Here is a 16,911-nt window from a genome sequence, read left to right on the forward strand (position 1 = left end):
TAACATAGTAATTTTTGTGAACTGTTATTAAAGATGATTCTTTGTATTTTATTTAAACATGTTTCACCATTTTTATCTAATTTTGGCTATTTCATATCTGTATGATATAAAGGTAGTACAAGCTACACATTGGAATATTATGGCTGCATCAACTAATGTATACTTTGACTCCATTTATTACACTTCGGGGAAGGAGGCTAAGGAATGTCATAGTATTTTCTTCTTATTGTGAAAGACAGTAGTTATTTCTTTGATTCTATTATGTAGGCACAATAATGAACTTTTGTATTATGGCCGAATCTGGGTTTGTGGTTTCATAGACAGAGATTTACACATACTCTACAGAATGAAAAGCCTAAATTATGATTTATTTCAAGTTTATTTAAAACTAACAGGTTTATTTAAAACTAACTTTATTGGAGCTAGCATGTGTTTAATGAGCTACCTCAGGGTAATCTACCCTTAGCATGATTTGCTCAGAGGGTTGTTAGGGCCTCATTTTGATAGGATAACACTATTTATAACGTTCTTTTTTTTTATAAAGATTTTATTTATTTATTTTCTACAGAGAGGGGAAGGAAAGGAGAAAGAGAGGGTGAGAAACATCAATGTGTGGTTGCTTCATGCAGCCCCAACTGGGGATCTTGCCCGCAACCCAGGCATGTGCCCTGACTGGGAATTGAACTGGCAACCCTTTGGTTCACAAGCCCACGCTCAATCCAAGCTATACCAACCAGGGCAGATAACACCTAGATTTATAATATTATAAGTGGGTGAGGAGCTGGCTTTAATTAATATGTAGGAACATCATATTGTTCACTGAGTTAGGGCCAGGCAAAGATTTTAAAAATTTGTATTATAAATTGTGTGTTTAGGGCAACTCAGTGTTTTGTTGCGTGGGGCAGTTACATCACATTTTTGTTTATTATTACCACTCAGTTCCTTGACTCTCTGCTCTGGGCAAGGCATTGTTTTTAGCTCCTGCAGAGAGGTGGGAACAAAGCTGTGATTGCTCCTGCAGATACTGGGTTCTCTTGGTGTGGTGGGTGAGGGTACAAGGCAGCACATGAACATGTGTGACAGTGTGGTGCTCAGTGTAGTGGTTTTGAAACTGGGAATCTCGGAGCATTTAAACATCGTACGCAATAGTTTGCATGGCACACACTTTTTCTTTTCTTTTTATTTTTAGAGAGGGAGAGAGAGAAGGTCTCAGCCAAGGTTAAGAACATTGTTCTAGAATCCAATGTGAGGTGTAGATTACCACTGCAAGTTGATATATATATATATATATCAACATATATATATATATCTATATATATATATATATATATGCAAAGAGGCAGTAGCCACTATGAATTCCCTAAGCAGTTGATTCTATCTCATCTGTGTCATCAGATTAAATTTTCTTGGGCATTGTTTTCATTTTATGTCTCTATAATTGTTCATGTACAGTTAGAACTCTCTGAGCCTACTTGATATAACATTGGTAGAGATAGAAAATGATCCTATAACTCCCTTAGTACTAATTTTCTCCCTCAAGTTGTACAGTATGGTGATACTGCTCATAGGTAAGTGGTGGCTGTGTTGTGTTAATTGTCAAGAGTTGGCTTTTAGTGTGTCCTTTTAGTAAACTGATTTTCTCCCTTCCTTTTACTTTTCAGTAAAAGCTTTTCTGAACTTGAGGATTGGGGGAGTTATTTGGTCCCTGTTTTAAAGATCCTTGGTGACCGGTAGAGAGCCCAAGCAGGTTGCCCCACAAAACTGTGGAGTTTTGCTGGCACTGGTCCTGGCGACTGTGCATGAGGAAGAGGCAGCAGCGTAACAGCTTTGTGCTTGGAGGTCAGGTTGGCTCTGGGGCTCCAAGCCAGGACTTCAGTAAAGGTTATTTTTGTTCTTAAAATCTGGGAAATTAATAGATACTCTGGTCAGGAGGGCTTCCTGATTTCTGTGGCCAAAAACAAGGACTCTGCAGGTACTAATGTAACTTTGTATCTTTGTTAGCCTTGGCTAAAGCTCTCTTTTATGTGTATTTATTTTTCATATAAAGGATCTTTTACTATTTTATATTTTAACACAAGGGGCAGATGTCTTAGCTCCGAGCTGGCTTTGCAACATGTCCTGCCTTTTGGATATTTCTTTCAACTTGGGTAGCTCTTTGTTAAAAGGCCAAACCCTTAGGGAGATGTTCTGGGGAAGAAGACCCCTTGGTGTTTGAAAGGTGAAAAATCCATTTAAGCCATGTGATGGCTTCTGACAGCCCCACTGCTGGGCTCTGCTTGTTTTAATGTACCTGGTAGATACTGTCCCTGGTTGTGTTCAATAATTGGATGTGACCTGTGGAAGTGACATTTCATGGCAAATCTGAGGGAACTGTGGATGGCACTTGATTTCAGTGTTGCTGGCTTTAGGTTTGAAGGTAGAAACCATAATGGAATTTAATTATCAGAGATTAGTTCAGTGCATTTGTAATACCCGTAGTTGTTAGGTAACTGTTTGGTTATTGTGCATGACACTGAGTATGAGATGTGTCATGCCAGAGTGTGCAGTGCTGCAGTGGCGGTGCTAACAAGGCTGTGTGTGACGACTGCCATCAGTCCTTTGTCAGCAGCTTGCTGCCAAATAGTCATCTTGGAAAAGACGTAATCTGTAATCAAAGAGGAGTTTGTGGAAGAAGCAAATATAGACAAAAACTGTTACGTTAAAAGATAGTGCTCATTGCCTTCTTTCAGGAGAGGTTTCAATTACATCTTATTAATGACATCTTTCTTTCGTTTTTAAGTGTGTACACAGCCGCAGTGGTGTATCACAAGGTGAACAGGAGGTAGTAGTGCTTTGTTTTCATCTCATGGCTGTTTTTATATGGTAGCATTGAGTGGAACACCTTGTACTCAGTAAGAGACTTTAGATTTCCTGATTAAGGGCTCTGTTCCTCTTTAATTTCAGTAACACTGTCGAGGTGGGCACTTTGAGGTGAGGGGATCTGTATTAGGATGGTATGGCACGTATGGGGGAGAGGGAGTGTGTCTCCTGTAAGTAGTCAAGGACACATGTGACTACTTTACATTTACTCGCCTTACCAGTCCTAGGAGTCTTAAAAATGTGAGACTTCATACCTGATTGTTGGCACAGACAGTTATAATTAAATAGACTTGTTCCTGTTCATTTTATTCTCTAACAATCTGGTTGGTGCCTGTGCCAACTCTGTTAGTTGGACACTGTCATCCAGCAAAGACTGGCAATGTAAAAAAGAAAACTTCAGAAGATGCCAGGGTGGAGAGGGAAAGAGAGAGGGAGAGGGGAGGGGAGAGAGAGGGAAAGAAAAGGCCTTTGACTTAAAAAAAAAAAAAAGGTGTTTGAATAGGAATATACATTTACATGATTTAAAAATCAAAAACTTTTAAAAGATGGATTGAAAAGTCTGCCTCCCATCCCTGGGCTTTTTTTTTTTTAAATATTTTATTTATTTATCTTTAGAGGGGAAGGGAAGGAGAGAGGAAGAGAAACATCAATGTATGGTTGCTTCTTGTACATCCCCTGCTGGGAACTGGCCCCTGCTGGGAACTGGCCTGCAACCCAGGCATGTGCCCTGACTGGGAATCGAACTGCGATATTCTGGTTCGCAGGCCCACACTCAATCCATTGAGCTACACCAGCCAGGCCCTAGGCTTTTATTTGTCAGTGTTCGTTTCTTCATATATTATCCCATGTAGATAATCATTATTACATTCTGTATGTACTCTTCCAAGGTGGTATATAAGCAAATGTTAACAGCTATCAAATTATGTGCACTATTCTTTAGCTTGCTCTTAACAATGAATATATGTTAAAAACAAAAACTTCTTTAAAAAAGCAGTTATATTTATATATAATACATATCTAATATATATATTAGATATGTATTTTATTAGATATAAAATATACCTAGATATATTATATTCTAATAAAAAGAATATATGTTGAATATCTTTCCATATCAGTATAGAGAAAATTTTCTGCCCCCTTAAAATACACACACACACACACACACACCACGCCCCCACCCCCACCCCCTGGCTGGTGTGGCTCAGTAGGTTGAGTGCCAGCCTGCAAACCAGAGAGTCACTTGTTCAATTCCCAGTCAGGACATATGTCTGGGTTGTGGGCCAGGTCCCCGGTGGGGGACACTCAAGAGGCAGCTACACATTGATGTTCTCTCCCTCTCTTTCTCCTTCCCTTCCCCTATAAATAAAATCTATAAATAAATAAATAAATAAATAAAATCTTTTAAAAATTGATGTTTAAAAAATATGTATATAAACACACATATATATATACACCTAATAATATTCCATTATGTAAATGTTTCATAATTTACTTAATTCTGTGTTAACGGTCATTGTTTCTATTCAACTTATTCATATTATTTTATGGATATGCAAATGTATGTCTAGAATAAGTTGCTGTTAGTGGTATTGCTGGAGAAGCTGCTGAATACATGTGTAACTTTCGAGTGTATTGCCCACTTGCTCCCCGTACAGGTTTTATCAGTTTATGCATAAGAAGTAATGAGAGTTTGCTTTCCCACAGCCCAGCCATCAGAGTGTTAATCCACTTTGATATCCATCAATCTGGACAATATATTATTGGGGTAACTTTAATTTGCATTTTTCTCATTGTGGTTTTATTTTTCAGACTTCAATCTTTGTCCTTTTTGTTTCCAGTTTATTTTGGTATAAAGTGTAAGGTATGGATGCATCTTAATTTTTTTCCAGATGACATACCAGTAATCTCAACAGTTATTAAATGATAAATTGTCTTTCTCTGCTATTTTGAAATGTCGTCTTTATTATATATTTAATTTCTAAAAGTAATTCTTAACTGACTGACGATAGCACACGTTTATCCTTACAATCACTTGCCACTTTAGTTTTACTTATTGTAGTAGCCAGCTCTGAGTCTGATAATTTGTCACACTCATTTTTAGTGATCAGTGCCTATGATTATGTATCTTTAAATTGGAATTAAAATGTATGTCCTCAATCTTTTATCTAATCAAACCTAATACTACAGAATATTTGCAAATACAGCACAAAGAACTGTTTTTCCTGAATCATTTGAGAATAAATTGCCAAATGGGGCCTCTTGACACTTGAATGTGTATATCTTACCAACAAGATTTTTTTAAATATAACCCATAATTCAGCAATCATATGTCAAAATTAGCATCAGTACATTATTACTCACACCCTATATGTGTTTGGGCAGTTTTTCATTTAGTGTTGCATTTAGTTGTAGTGTTTCTTTAGTCCTTGGAACTTTAGTCCTTTAGTGTTTGGAACAGTTACTCTGTCTTCCTTGACTTTCATGGCTTTGATATTTTTGAAGATCTACAGACCAGTTATTTTATAGAATGTTCCTCAGTTTGCATTTGTATGGTGTTCCCTCATTACTGGATTAGGGATCTTCTGCTTGTGTCTGATTGCAGGCGTATTACTCTTTCTGTTTGTTCTGTTATTGGTGTTCACTTTGATCACCTGATTAAGATTGGGTCTACCAGGCTTCTGTACTATAAAGTTACTTTTTAATCCTTTATAATTACTCTTTTGTGGGATGGTGCTTTGTGACTATGAAAATGTCCTGTTCTCCAGTAACTACACAATTTATTCTTATATGTACAGCAGCAGAGATGTATGCTTTCCTATTTTATTGGGTGGGTTATAATCCATTATTATTACATATTTTGATTTTCAAATTGTTCCAGATTTGGGCAGAGGGAGCATTGTCAGGCTGGTTTCTGTGTGTCTTTCACATATCCCGGTCATTCTTTGAATACATTCTTCTTTGCTGACATAACAGACTCTTCCACATTTCTCCATAGAGGCAACCACTGTTACCAGTTTTTTTATATCTTTCCCTAGATACGTTAAACATATGTGTAAATTTTAGTTTTTGCATATTAGACTTTAACTTGAAAAGTTGTAAAAGTCTTTACTGAAGTCTAATATGTACATGAATGAATAAAAATTGTAGATATACAACTCAATACATTTCCATATAGTTTATTAGATGAAATACTCTATGGCAGTTCTACTCATAAAATGCTTAACAAAATTTTAAAAATAAAATGCTATAAGAACTTCAGAAACCCAACCTTGTGCCCTCTCCCAGCCACTAGTCCCATGTTAATCACAGCTGTGAGCTCTCGAGCTTTTAAGGCATAGATTAGTTCTGCTCGCCTTTGAATTATACATGTAAAGTCACACTGTGCAGTATGCACTTATCTGTGTCTGGTTTCTTTGGCTCAGCATGTTGTTTGTAGATGCATCCTTGTTTTTGTATGTTGTGGTAATTTGTTTAATTGCTGTGTGTAATGCATTACATGAACATACTGCAGTTAATTCTAAACTAAACTGTTGATGGACAGTAAGAAATATTGTACAATAAGAAAGATTTTAACATCTTCAGTAATTGTGCAGGCTAGTAAATTACAAATCAATAAGGATATAGAATATTCAACAGCACAATAAAAATTTTTGAGTTAATTATCTTATACAGACCACTACACTCAATAACTGAAGAACACACATTTTTAAAATACAGTTGGGATATTTATCAGAAATGGCTATGATAGATTTTAAAGTAAGCCTTAACATGTGTTAGAGGACTGAAGTAATACAGACTGTTTTTTGACCAAGTGGAATTAAGCTAGGAAACAAAAAAAAGAAAGATTACTTGTAATATCCACAAATGTATGCAGTAAAGTGAGAAATTTTTAATAGTCTATGGGTCAGATAAGAAATCACAGTGGAAATTAGAAAATATTGTGCAATGAATGATTAATGAAATTATGACATCACATTCATAGGTTATAGCTAACACTATGCTCAGAGGTAAATTTTTAACCTTAAATATATATAGGAAAATAAAAAAGTCTGGACAAAATTAATAGTCTAAGTATTTATATTAAGAAGTTCTTAAAAAACTTAAAATTAAACCCAAGAAAAGGTAGGGAATAATGAAGATGAGAGCTCAAATTAATGAATTAGCAAGGAAAAGTACATTAAAGAAAATCAGCAACATTAAAGTTGCTTTGTTGTGTTTAGATTTTCTCCCTTTGGCTTCCTTATGAGTGTCACATCTTTGTAATCTATCTCCTTTTAAAATTCTAGCTTGAGGTAAAATTAGAACAAAAAAGTGGACAGCCTTTCCTTGTTTTTCTTCCATACTTCTGAGACAGATTTGGCTTTTCAAAAGGAACTTTATTAAGTACTAGGAGAGAAGAAAGCAACCAAACAAGAAAAAAAAAATGTTCCTTTGAAATGACTAAAACTGTTAAGTTCCTCTAAAGATGTTAAAGAAAAGAAAGAAAATGGCATCAAGTTACCAATATGAAGAATAAAATTGGGACAGCACTGTAGAGCCTGCAGGCACTAACAGTGTATCAGAGGATATGAACAGTGTTATACCAGTAAACTTGAGAATTTAGCTACATGCAGCCCCAAACATTCAGAGTAATTAGATAATTTGAATAGAAACATTTTATGTGCCTGAAACAAACTTGCACAAACACGAACTGGAATGCTTATTAGCAGCCTTGGTTGGAATAGTGAAAAACTGGAAATGAGCCGAATGTTTATCAACAAGAAAATTTATGAATAAGTTGTGGCATATTGTTCATGGAGGCAATACATATGACCAGTGAAGTAAGGCACGAATGAATCATGGAAGCATAATACTGAATAAACAAAGTAGAGTGCAGGAGAACCAAAAGAATGTAATGTCATTTATGTAAAGGGTAAAACTGCCAAACAATACCTTATGTGTCCCATGCATAAAGGACTGGCTGGGAATTAGAAGCAGTAAATTCAAGGTTATCTTCATGGAATGGGAGAGTACAGAGCCCTACCTAGAAGAACTGTGCAGGTGTGTGTTCAGGTTTTAATGTCTTGTCTCTAAAACTATGTTTGGTACATAGTTATATTAGTTGTAAACCTTTCTGTCTGTGAGATGTTTCCTGATAAAATTTAAAAAGAAAACTGGTACAGATAAAGAAGATACAAGAACCTTCGGGGGTTTCATGAACAGAGGTCCATCTTAGCTGAGAGACAGAGCCTTGTTGGGGTAGATGGAGAAATCGGTGCATGCATTTATAGAGCTTGTATAGGCCCTTCGCTGTCCATCTGAAGCAGTCAAGTCACAGAGCATATGTTTTCCTGCCATCCTCAGGTGCCTTTGAGAAGACTGCTGGTTTTAAGGAAAGTAGTACCCAGAGAGACTAAACAGTGTGCACAGTGTTCCGTGCTCAGGATCCTGTGATCACTGAGAGGAAGATTTTGTGGCTCATAGCTTTTTTAAAAAGCACTTAACCATTTCAGTAGTGGAGAGGTTGCAAAGGGTCTGTGCCTCCAGTGAATGTAAATGCTGTCAGGGGTGGGACTTAACTTGTCCTTTCACTTCTTGGGTCCTCAGTGCCCATCTTCAGAACCATGTGTGACAGCTCGTAGAAGCTCATTAAATGTTGGCGTGTGTGTACATGATTTGAGGAAAGTATACTGTAAAACTAACTTGAAATTAGTGTTCTTTTAAAGATTACTTACTTATTTGTCTTTAGAGAGGTGAAGGGAGTAGGAGAGAGGGGGAGAGAGAATCATCAATGTGTGGTTTCCTCTTGTGTGCGCTGCCCCCCCACCGGCCTGCAACACAGGCATGTGCCCTGGCTAGAAATCAAACCAGCAAACACTTTGGTTTGCTGGGCCAGAGCTCAGTCCACTGATCCACAGCAGCCAGTGCTTGAAATTATGTTTAAAATTTATTTTCATAGCTCTTAATCACTGTAACTGCTGTCTGTATTCTGGGAATTTTAGGGGATGACCACCGTCTCAGCCCAGAAGGTTTTAATCTAGCAAATTTTTTGGTTTTAAAAGAGCATGGAATTGTTGTATGTAGCAGTCCCCAGCAGTAGCTAGGAGAAAATAGTATCTCAGCTGATAGTTGTTTTTCTCCACATTCGCTTAGCCTGCATGTTAAAGTGGAAGGAATTTAGATTAGAAGGTTGTTTTTATAGCGTTCACTGGCCCAAAGACCTTTTCAGCAGAGCAGACCCATCAATTCCAAAAGCAGTTAGTCTTTCTGTGGGAGTGGAAATGCTCCCTATCTGGGTTGTGGCCGGAGGTACACAACACGTTTGTCAAACCAACTCAGATTGTAAACAGGTTAACTTTACTGTGTATAAATTATACCTCAGTAAAGCTGATTTAGCGGGTGAGAGGAGTGATGAGCCAAGACAATAACCAAAAAAAAGCCCAAAAGTTAAAACTGATTTCTGAAACAGGATAGAGGACAAAGGATTTTAAAGAAAAGGGTTTTCTTTCAAAAGATAGTCACATGTATATACATTCTGTCAGTGTTTGAATGTGGTGGGAAATCTTTTTGACAAAAATTAACCTATTTTAAAGTGAATTGTGGCTCTGTTCATATGCTCTTTGGTTTTTCTTTCCTTTCAAAGCAGCATTTCCCAGCTCAGCTCACACTTGACTGAATACCCTGATCGATTATCTGGGGACTCACTAAGCCTTCTCATTTCCTGCCGTCCCTCTCTCCTCCTCCCCAGCAGGCCAGGGCCTTTGTTGTCTGCATGTGGACTGAGATAAGCTACCGAGCATGTTTGTGTTAGAAAAATGGTTGTAGATGGAACCGTTATAAATAGACTAACAGGTTTTAAAGGTTACAGTCTTTGTTTTGGTATAAGTCAAAAGGAGAGAAGAGTAAATAAGATATTTAAAACAAGACAGACTAGTTTACATCGGAATGAAATAGGAAAATGTAAAATTTTCAAGGTTCCTACTGCCCATTCAGTTTTTAACCTAACTTATTTGAATGTTTATTGGCAAATTGAAAGTGTTTGCTAGCTATAGTTGGATTCCTGTTATTATGCAGGCTGATTTTATTTAAATCAATAATTTCCAAATCTGTATTAGGACTTTCGGACTCCTTAAAAGTGCAAATAATTATTTAATTCTAAAAATCTTCATGCTGCTGAAAGGTGTATTATTTTGCTGTGTTTCCAGCTGTACAGTTTTGCAGTGTAATTCAGAAAGCAATGATACAAAAGGGGTATCACCTAGAAAGAGAGGAATATTTCTAGAGTCACATAAAATAGGTATGCTCATCTCTATAAAAGATGATGATTCACTGTAGTATTGTTAGCCAATGTCTTTTTTTTTTCCTTAAAAGTTGATGTTGTTTCATGTTGCCAGTTGTGTCAGGTACGAAGCAGTGCTGTTTTGAAATGGCTACAGAGTTGCCTAGGATTGCAGATTGCTAAAGTTACTGAGGCGACTCTTTTTTGGATGCGTGCTTTCTGCTCCCCGTGTACCTGTTTAGTGTGTGTAGACCTATTTACACCATTTATAAATTTATAAGACCTATTTATATATTTATTAATCCACAACGATATGAATAGGTCTACACTCACTAAACAGGTATACATTGAGCAAGCCTTAAGTATTTCTCTATTATGAGCTCAATTTTTAGAAAGAAAAATACCTTAAATTGATGTAAGAGGCTTCTTACCTAGATTTTCTTTTCGTTAATAAGAACTTAACTTCCTATTCAATACTGAAATGTCTCTGATTGTATAAATAAAAATAAAATCTATTTTAAAAACACTGTCTCACTTCTGAAGGAATATGTGCTTTAAAATCCCCAGTGGTGGTTCTGTTTGGGGAACATGCTCACACTGTGGAAACTGCCAGAGTCAGGGAGGGTGGCATCCGGACCTTCGATGCAGCTGCTTTCCCCTGTCTCTCCCAGGCTGCTCTCAGGTATCGCCCGCGGGTCTGCAGGGTCAGGTTAGCCTGCCGTTCCAGTAGGCTAGCCAGGACACCAGGACGCCGTTTGCCTTACCGCTCTCATGCTCTCACAGGTTACGGTGGGGTTTTACAAAGGCAAAATGATGTGCGACATATCTCAACAGATTGAAAAGCAGAATTAGAGTGTTTTCTTAAGTCAACCATAAAAGAAATGTGTGAAAACATAAGTATTGCTCATTTTCTAAATTTTCTGTTTTAAAAATTAGAGTTATCTGTTGTAATTATTTATGTTAATATGTAATGGGGTTATTGTTAAATGAGTTAGGGAAAATCTGTAAAGTTAAAAAAGTGTTTTCCAATAGAGTAAATATTGACAAGTCAAAGCCACACAAACAAGTTCTTTGTACTCCTCAGTGATTGGAAGAGAGTAAGGAGCCGTGAGGGGGGCACATTTGAGAAAGACTTCTGTAAAGCACGTGTGGGCTCAGTGAAGTCTGTAAGATGTTTCATCATCAGTTTTTAATAGCCAGACCTGTGTGATGGATCTTTAATCATATGTTAATAATTTTTATTTTCAAAATAAAATAGGTTAATTTGTGAAACCTCTAGAGAATTTTGGAAGCCCACAGACAACTCAGTCTCCACCCCCCACCCCTGCCCCTGGCCCCCACCTCTTTCTTTAACTCCTTTCTACCACTGTGGCAGCCTCTGGCCCAATCCTTGATGTATGTGGAGCTCTCTCGCCATTCTGGTCATGCCATGTAAGCATTCCCTCCTCCCGGAGTCATTGACTCCTCCAGAATTAATGGAACTGCTGCGTCTACTAAACAGCAACCAGAAGTATCGCAAAAAGTCAAACTTCGTAGTATATGGGCGTGGTTTAAAAAAAATCAATGGAATGTTTCATTTCATTTAGTAGGGATTAAGGGAGATTTGGCCATTTCTTATGGTGCTGCCTACAAACAGCTATTTTTTGCTTTCTTTATGAGGAAAATCTTTTGGACCAAACAGAAAAGTTGTGGTTATGGATTTACCAGATATAACCATAGCTGTGAATACTGGCTTTAGGGGGGTTGTGTGGTGATTTCTAGCAGCAGATTTTGGAGACCCAAGTGTAGGATCTGAATTTATCTGTGAAATTTCGACTTCCCAACATGGCCCTCATCAGCACTTTGGGGTCTTTTAAATCCTGACTCTGACATCTAGTGTTTTGTCAGGATAGTGTACATCAACAGGATACATGTGGGAAATTATAGGAATGTTTTTGGGTTGGTGTATCTGTCCCCATCTAATAAGGCCCCTTTGAAATATAGTTTATCTGTGTGTGACACAAATCTTACTCAGTTTAAGATGACAAGGACAGTGGAGGTATTCCTAGTGGCCTTGGGTCTTACCTGACAAGAGAGGCCAAGAAGTAATTTTCTCAAGGCTATTCCTGTACTCAACTTTGGTCTCTCCACTGCAAATACTGAAATTAGTTGTCTGAAAATTTTATTTTTCATACACAATGAAACCCTAGGTAGAATATGCCATAGTAAGTCTTGACTGCACAGTGGGCAGTTGAGAGATAATTTCGTTTTCATGCACCTTCCTGGTTCTACCAAAATACTCATCAAATTCTGTCCAAAGTAAACTGCAAAGATAATTAACCAAAAAAACAGGACTTTGTTGAATAAATCAGAAATCATCAAGAAGCGTGATTTTGAAAATTATTTCTGATTATCAGAGCCTGTGCTTCAGCACGTTGTTACTTTCATCATCTTTCTGGGGATTTGTGTGTAACCAGTTATTTGTACATTTTGCTTGTAAAGATTGTTAAAAGTTATCTGCCCTCCCGTGGTTCCCCTTGTTGCATCACCGTCTGTTAGAAGGGATTTAAGTCCTCTTTCAGACCCAGGTACTGGTGCAGTCTCTTGAAAGCAGTTTTTTGGATTGAGTGACACAGGTTTGGAAAATGAGCTGTGACCTTGATTCTAGTGTTGCAAGGCAGTAAGCAGCTTGGTCAGGTGGGTAGGGCTCATTTCTGTTTCTTTCATTTATTTGTTCATCTTTAAAGAGGTAATCCATTATGCTCATTCCGAATAGACCCCTGTGTAGTGCTAGGTTTTGTCCACTCACAAATGCCAAAAAATGATAGCCATTTAGTATTAATCAGGGTTCTTCAAAGAAACAGAACCAATAAGAAATGTGTGTGTGTGTGTGTGTGTGTGTGTGTGTGTGTAATAAGAATTGATAGGAATAATGGAGGCTTAGAAGTTCCATAATTTGCTCTCTGCAAACTGAAAAACCAGAAAAGCAGGTGGTATAATTCATTCAAGTGTGTAGACCTGAGAACTGAGAGGCCACTGATATAAGTCCTTGAGTCAGAAGCCCAAGAACCAGGAACTCCAATGTCTGATGCCAGGAAAAGATGGACATCCCAGCTCGAGAATAGAGAGAATTTGCCCTTTCTTCCCCCTTTTGTTCCATTTGGGCCCCCAACAGATTGGATGATGCCTACCCACATCCGAGGGCCGATGCCCTTACTCAGTGTGCTGAGTCAAATTCTTGTCCCTTCCAGAGACACCCCTACAGACCAGACTGGTTATCTGGGCATCTCTTAGTGCAGGCAGGTTGACACATACAGTTAACCATCACACCACTAAACAGGATTCTGTTAGAAACTTGCAGTGTGGCCCCCAGTTAGGAGAGGTGCTACAGTCATAGTCTTTTCACAAGTCAGGTGATCACTTTGGGAGGTGTGGGTAGGTGGTGACTCCTGCCAGTGGTGGTCTTTCAGGCCTCCTTACATCCTTAACCTGAGAACGCTGGAGGGAAGAGGGGCGTTTTAGGACAAAGCAAGAATGGCTACTTTGTTGACTCAATGGCAGCAAGAAATTTACTTGTGTTCACCCTCTTAGTTAAAAGAAAACAAAGTATTTACTTAATGTCCCTACATTAGGAAGATTTGTGGATGACAGTGTGTTTATTTAGAGTAGATACTCAGAACCCTTTCACATCCTTGAGAAAGACACTCGGAGTCAGTACCTGGGCGTCTCCCCTGGCGTCTCACCCGAGTCAGAGCCCAACTCGGAGGGTGGACCTGGCTAGCCTGGTGGCACTTAGGTTTTCCTATAACACTTCTGTGGCATTTTGAACTGTAATGGCTATAAAGCTGTAGGTGAAGTTATATTTATGTATAGATTAAAAAATCTTATATTCCTGGTGCCTTATGTTATAGAAGTAGAGTAGTGGCTTGAAATATAATGAGATATTTTCTACCTGATTTCATTCTGATTGATCTCAGTCGGTTCTAGTGTTTGTCCACAGAGTTGAGTAACTGTGGTCCTCTGATACAGATGTCTTAGAGGTAGGTGTTCACCCTCTGCGGGCTCAGTGCCCTGACTACAATTCAGAGTTTGGGTAGACGTTCCTGAATTTTGCAGTAAACCTCTAATACCCATCACTGTGAACCCTGGTGTGACTATCTTGTGGAAATAAATGAAATGTTCTTCAAAAGATATATTCTTAAGCCATACAGTATGCAGATGTTAGTCACTTCTACTTTCTAAGTTCCTGGAAAAATCATATTGGTTATTCAGGCTTTATAAAACAAATTTGGTCTGATTTCACCTGAGTCTGAATCTAGATCTTCCATTATTTGAAATGTAAAATCTCAAGAACTAAGTAGTTAAAAATGTGATTTTGTGAGGTTGTTCATTTGATGGTGTCCATCTTCATGTCCTGGTCAGGTTGTCTTTGGCCTGGTCTCCAGCACATTTGATAACAGTAGAGGAACTTGAGTGGCCTGTTGGGAGCTCTGTGGGAGCCCTAGTGCTGCCTGCCAAGGCCTGGCAGTGGTTTATGGGGCTAAGAAGGTCTTTCCTCTGTAATGCAGGCAAAGGTTAAATGATCTGTCTTCCCCATTCTGGGTTGGGGCCTCCTCCCTGTTGGGTAAATCTCCAGTCTGTCTTGGTAATTTCTAAACACCTATTCCTCCTCTCCTCCCCCTACTTCCCTGTGCTTCTTTTATCTTTTTAATGTTACATTAAAACCATTTTCCAGAGGATGATAGTAAGACTGGTCCAAGGAAAGACTCAGATTGGCTGTTTAAATCAGTGAAAGTACTGTACTGACAATCGTAAAAGATCTCTGACTTGGATCTTGTATTTGGGATGGTTGTGTTTTACACTGTAGATAAAAAGTATCCCTTCAACGGTAGCCTCCTGTTTGCGTTTCCTATCTCAGTTGCCTTTCTTTCTCCCTAGTTTACCTTTGTTCCTTATCTCAATATGAATGTTTAATTTCAGTTCTGACTTTTTAATTCATTAATTCTCAATCCATTGGCTGGCATTCAAAGCTCTAGAAATCCTTTGCTACGAGACACCCACCATCAGGACAGCTTTTTTCTAAACCTAGGTAGGGATGGGTTCATTGTCTGTCAAACTTTTATTTCCTTAAATACACATAATCTCCCATTTCAAAGAAGTCCAGGTCAGGGGTATGGAATAATCCATAACTTAACCCCGAATCAGCTGCCCCCCCCCTTGCACACAGCTACCACCCCTCTAAAACGAACAGATTGGAGGTGCTCCTGGCCCATGGTTGCCAACCACCTGGAATCAATCAAAATCAATCTCCTGCTCCTCTCTTTAAAGATGAAATGGTGAGAAATTATTTACTTCCCAGCGGGCTCTTCTCTGTATTCAGAAATATACCCCAGGGTGCCTTCACATAGTAAGCTTCTCACCACATTCTGTTTAAAATGTGTCATTTATAACCACTCTGACCTTTGTGCAGTCGTACAATTATATCTCTAGTCAATAATGAGGCATATTTGTCAGAAATACTTGATATGCTTATCAAATTGTTGCAAAAGTGAAGATACTTCCACCTAATTTGCTACATGATTTGTTTTTGTGTTGCTATTACTAGCATGCTTTTGAATTGGAGAAAAGCAAATTTATAAGCTGCCTCTTAATAGCTTTATGCCTCTTTTCATCTGTAAAACAGTGGTAGTAATATCCCACATATGTTGAGATCTACTTATATTCATTCATTTAATCCTCTTAGAGACTATTATTTTTTCTTCCTCATTTTACATATGAGAAAATTGAGGCTTGGAAAAGTCATTTCCCTGAAGTCACAAGCTTAGTTGCAAATCCACGATTCAAACTCAGTGGTATGTGTTGAACCAGATGATCTCCAAGCTCACTTCTGCCTTTAACTTTCTATGATTTTGAGCAGAATCTTTGACTACTGAATAGCGGGAAGAAGATGGAAGTGTCCTTTGGGTGACATTGGAGCCACACCTCTGTGTTTGGCTGAGGTGGCTTTGGTAGCCCTTCCTGGGAGAGAGGGGTTTATTCTGTGCTGCCTTTTGTTGTTCCTCAGTCACAGCAGTCAGCTTCCATGGAAGATACATTTTAATTTGTGAAACTTCTTTAGAATGGTAATTTTAGCTAATGCCAGTATGTTGGTGTAGAGAAACCTCCAGCCCCATTTTATCTACTTGATTTTGTCTGAGGAAGAAATCTAAGCAGACGCATGTAAGATGTAAGTGAACATAGAAATCATCTCGTTCTGTCCCCTCACTTGTCATGTGAGTTAGTGACCCCACTAAGGTCCCCCCCAGCTGTAGTGATTACCTGATTGCAGACAGGACTAGGATCCTGTATTACCTAGTTTTGTTTAGTGTCCTGGGAAATCACTTACTACCTCCCTTTGTAGATGTTTAATCTTCAACCAAATTTCTGATCTGCTTAGGAAGATGGTGTCTATTTCAGCTACTTAAATCTGTTTAAAACTTGTTTCCTTTGAATCTACCTCTATTGTATCACTGGAATTAAGAGTCTGGAGGCTTTTTGATGCAATGCTGCCACTCCCTGGTCATTGAGTAGTATTGCATGGAAAATCCGGTAAGCTTTCCACTGCCTTAGGGGTCATAAATCTAGGTACAAATAAACCAGAGCAGTAACTTTTGTGTGTGTGGAAAGTCGAAGATAAGTAAGACAGGGTCCGTGCTCCATAGAGTCAGGGTGCTTTCATCAGCACTCATAGCTTGCTCTATTAGTCTGCCATATAATAATAATAATAATGTGAACTAAGTCGGGGGAGAATGTAACTCAGTCTGAGATGGCAA

General features: G+C 38.3%; 1 protein-coding gene across 4 annotated transcripts in view; it reads left to right on the forward strand.

Moving 5' to 3' along the window:
* RERE (arginine-glutamic acid dipeptide repeats) overlaps window positions 1-16,911 on the forward strand; it is a 408,446-nt gene that overhangs the window by 236,613 nt on the left and 154,922 nt on the right. The gene's annotated exons all lie outside the window — the stretch shown is intronic.

This window comes from Sturnira hondurensis, unplaced genomic scaffold (assembly GCF_014824575.4).
Source record: "Sturnira hondurensis isolate 20B ecotype Veracruz unplaced genomic scaffold, ASM1482457v3 Scaffold0013931, whole genome shotgun sequence".
NCBI classification, from domain to species: Eukaryota; Metazoa; Chordata; class Mammalia; order Chiroptera; family Phyllostomidae; genus Sturnira; species Sturnira hondurensis.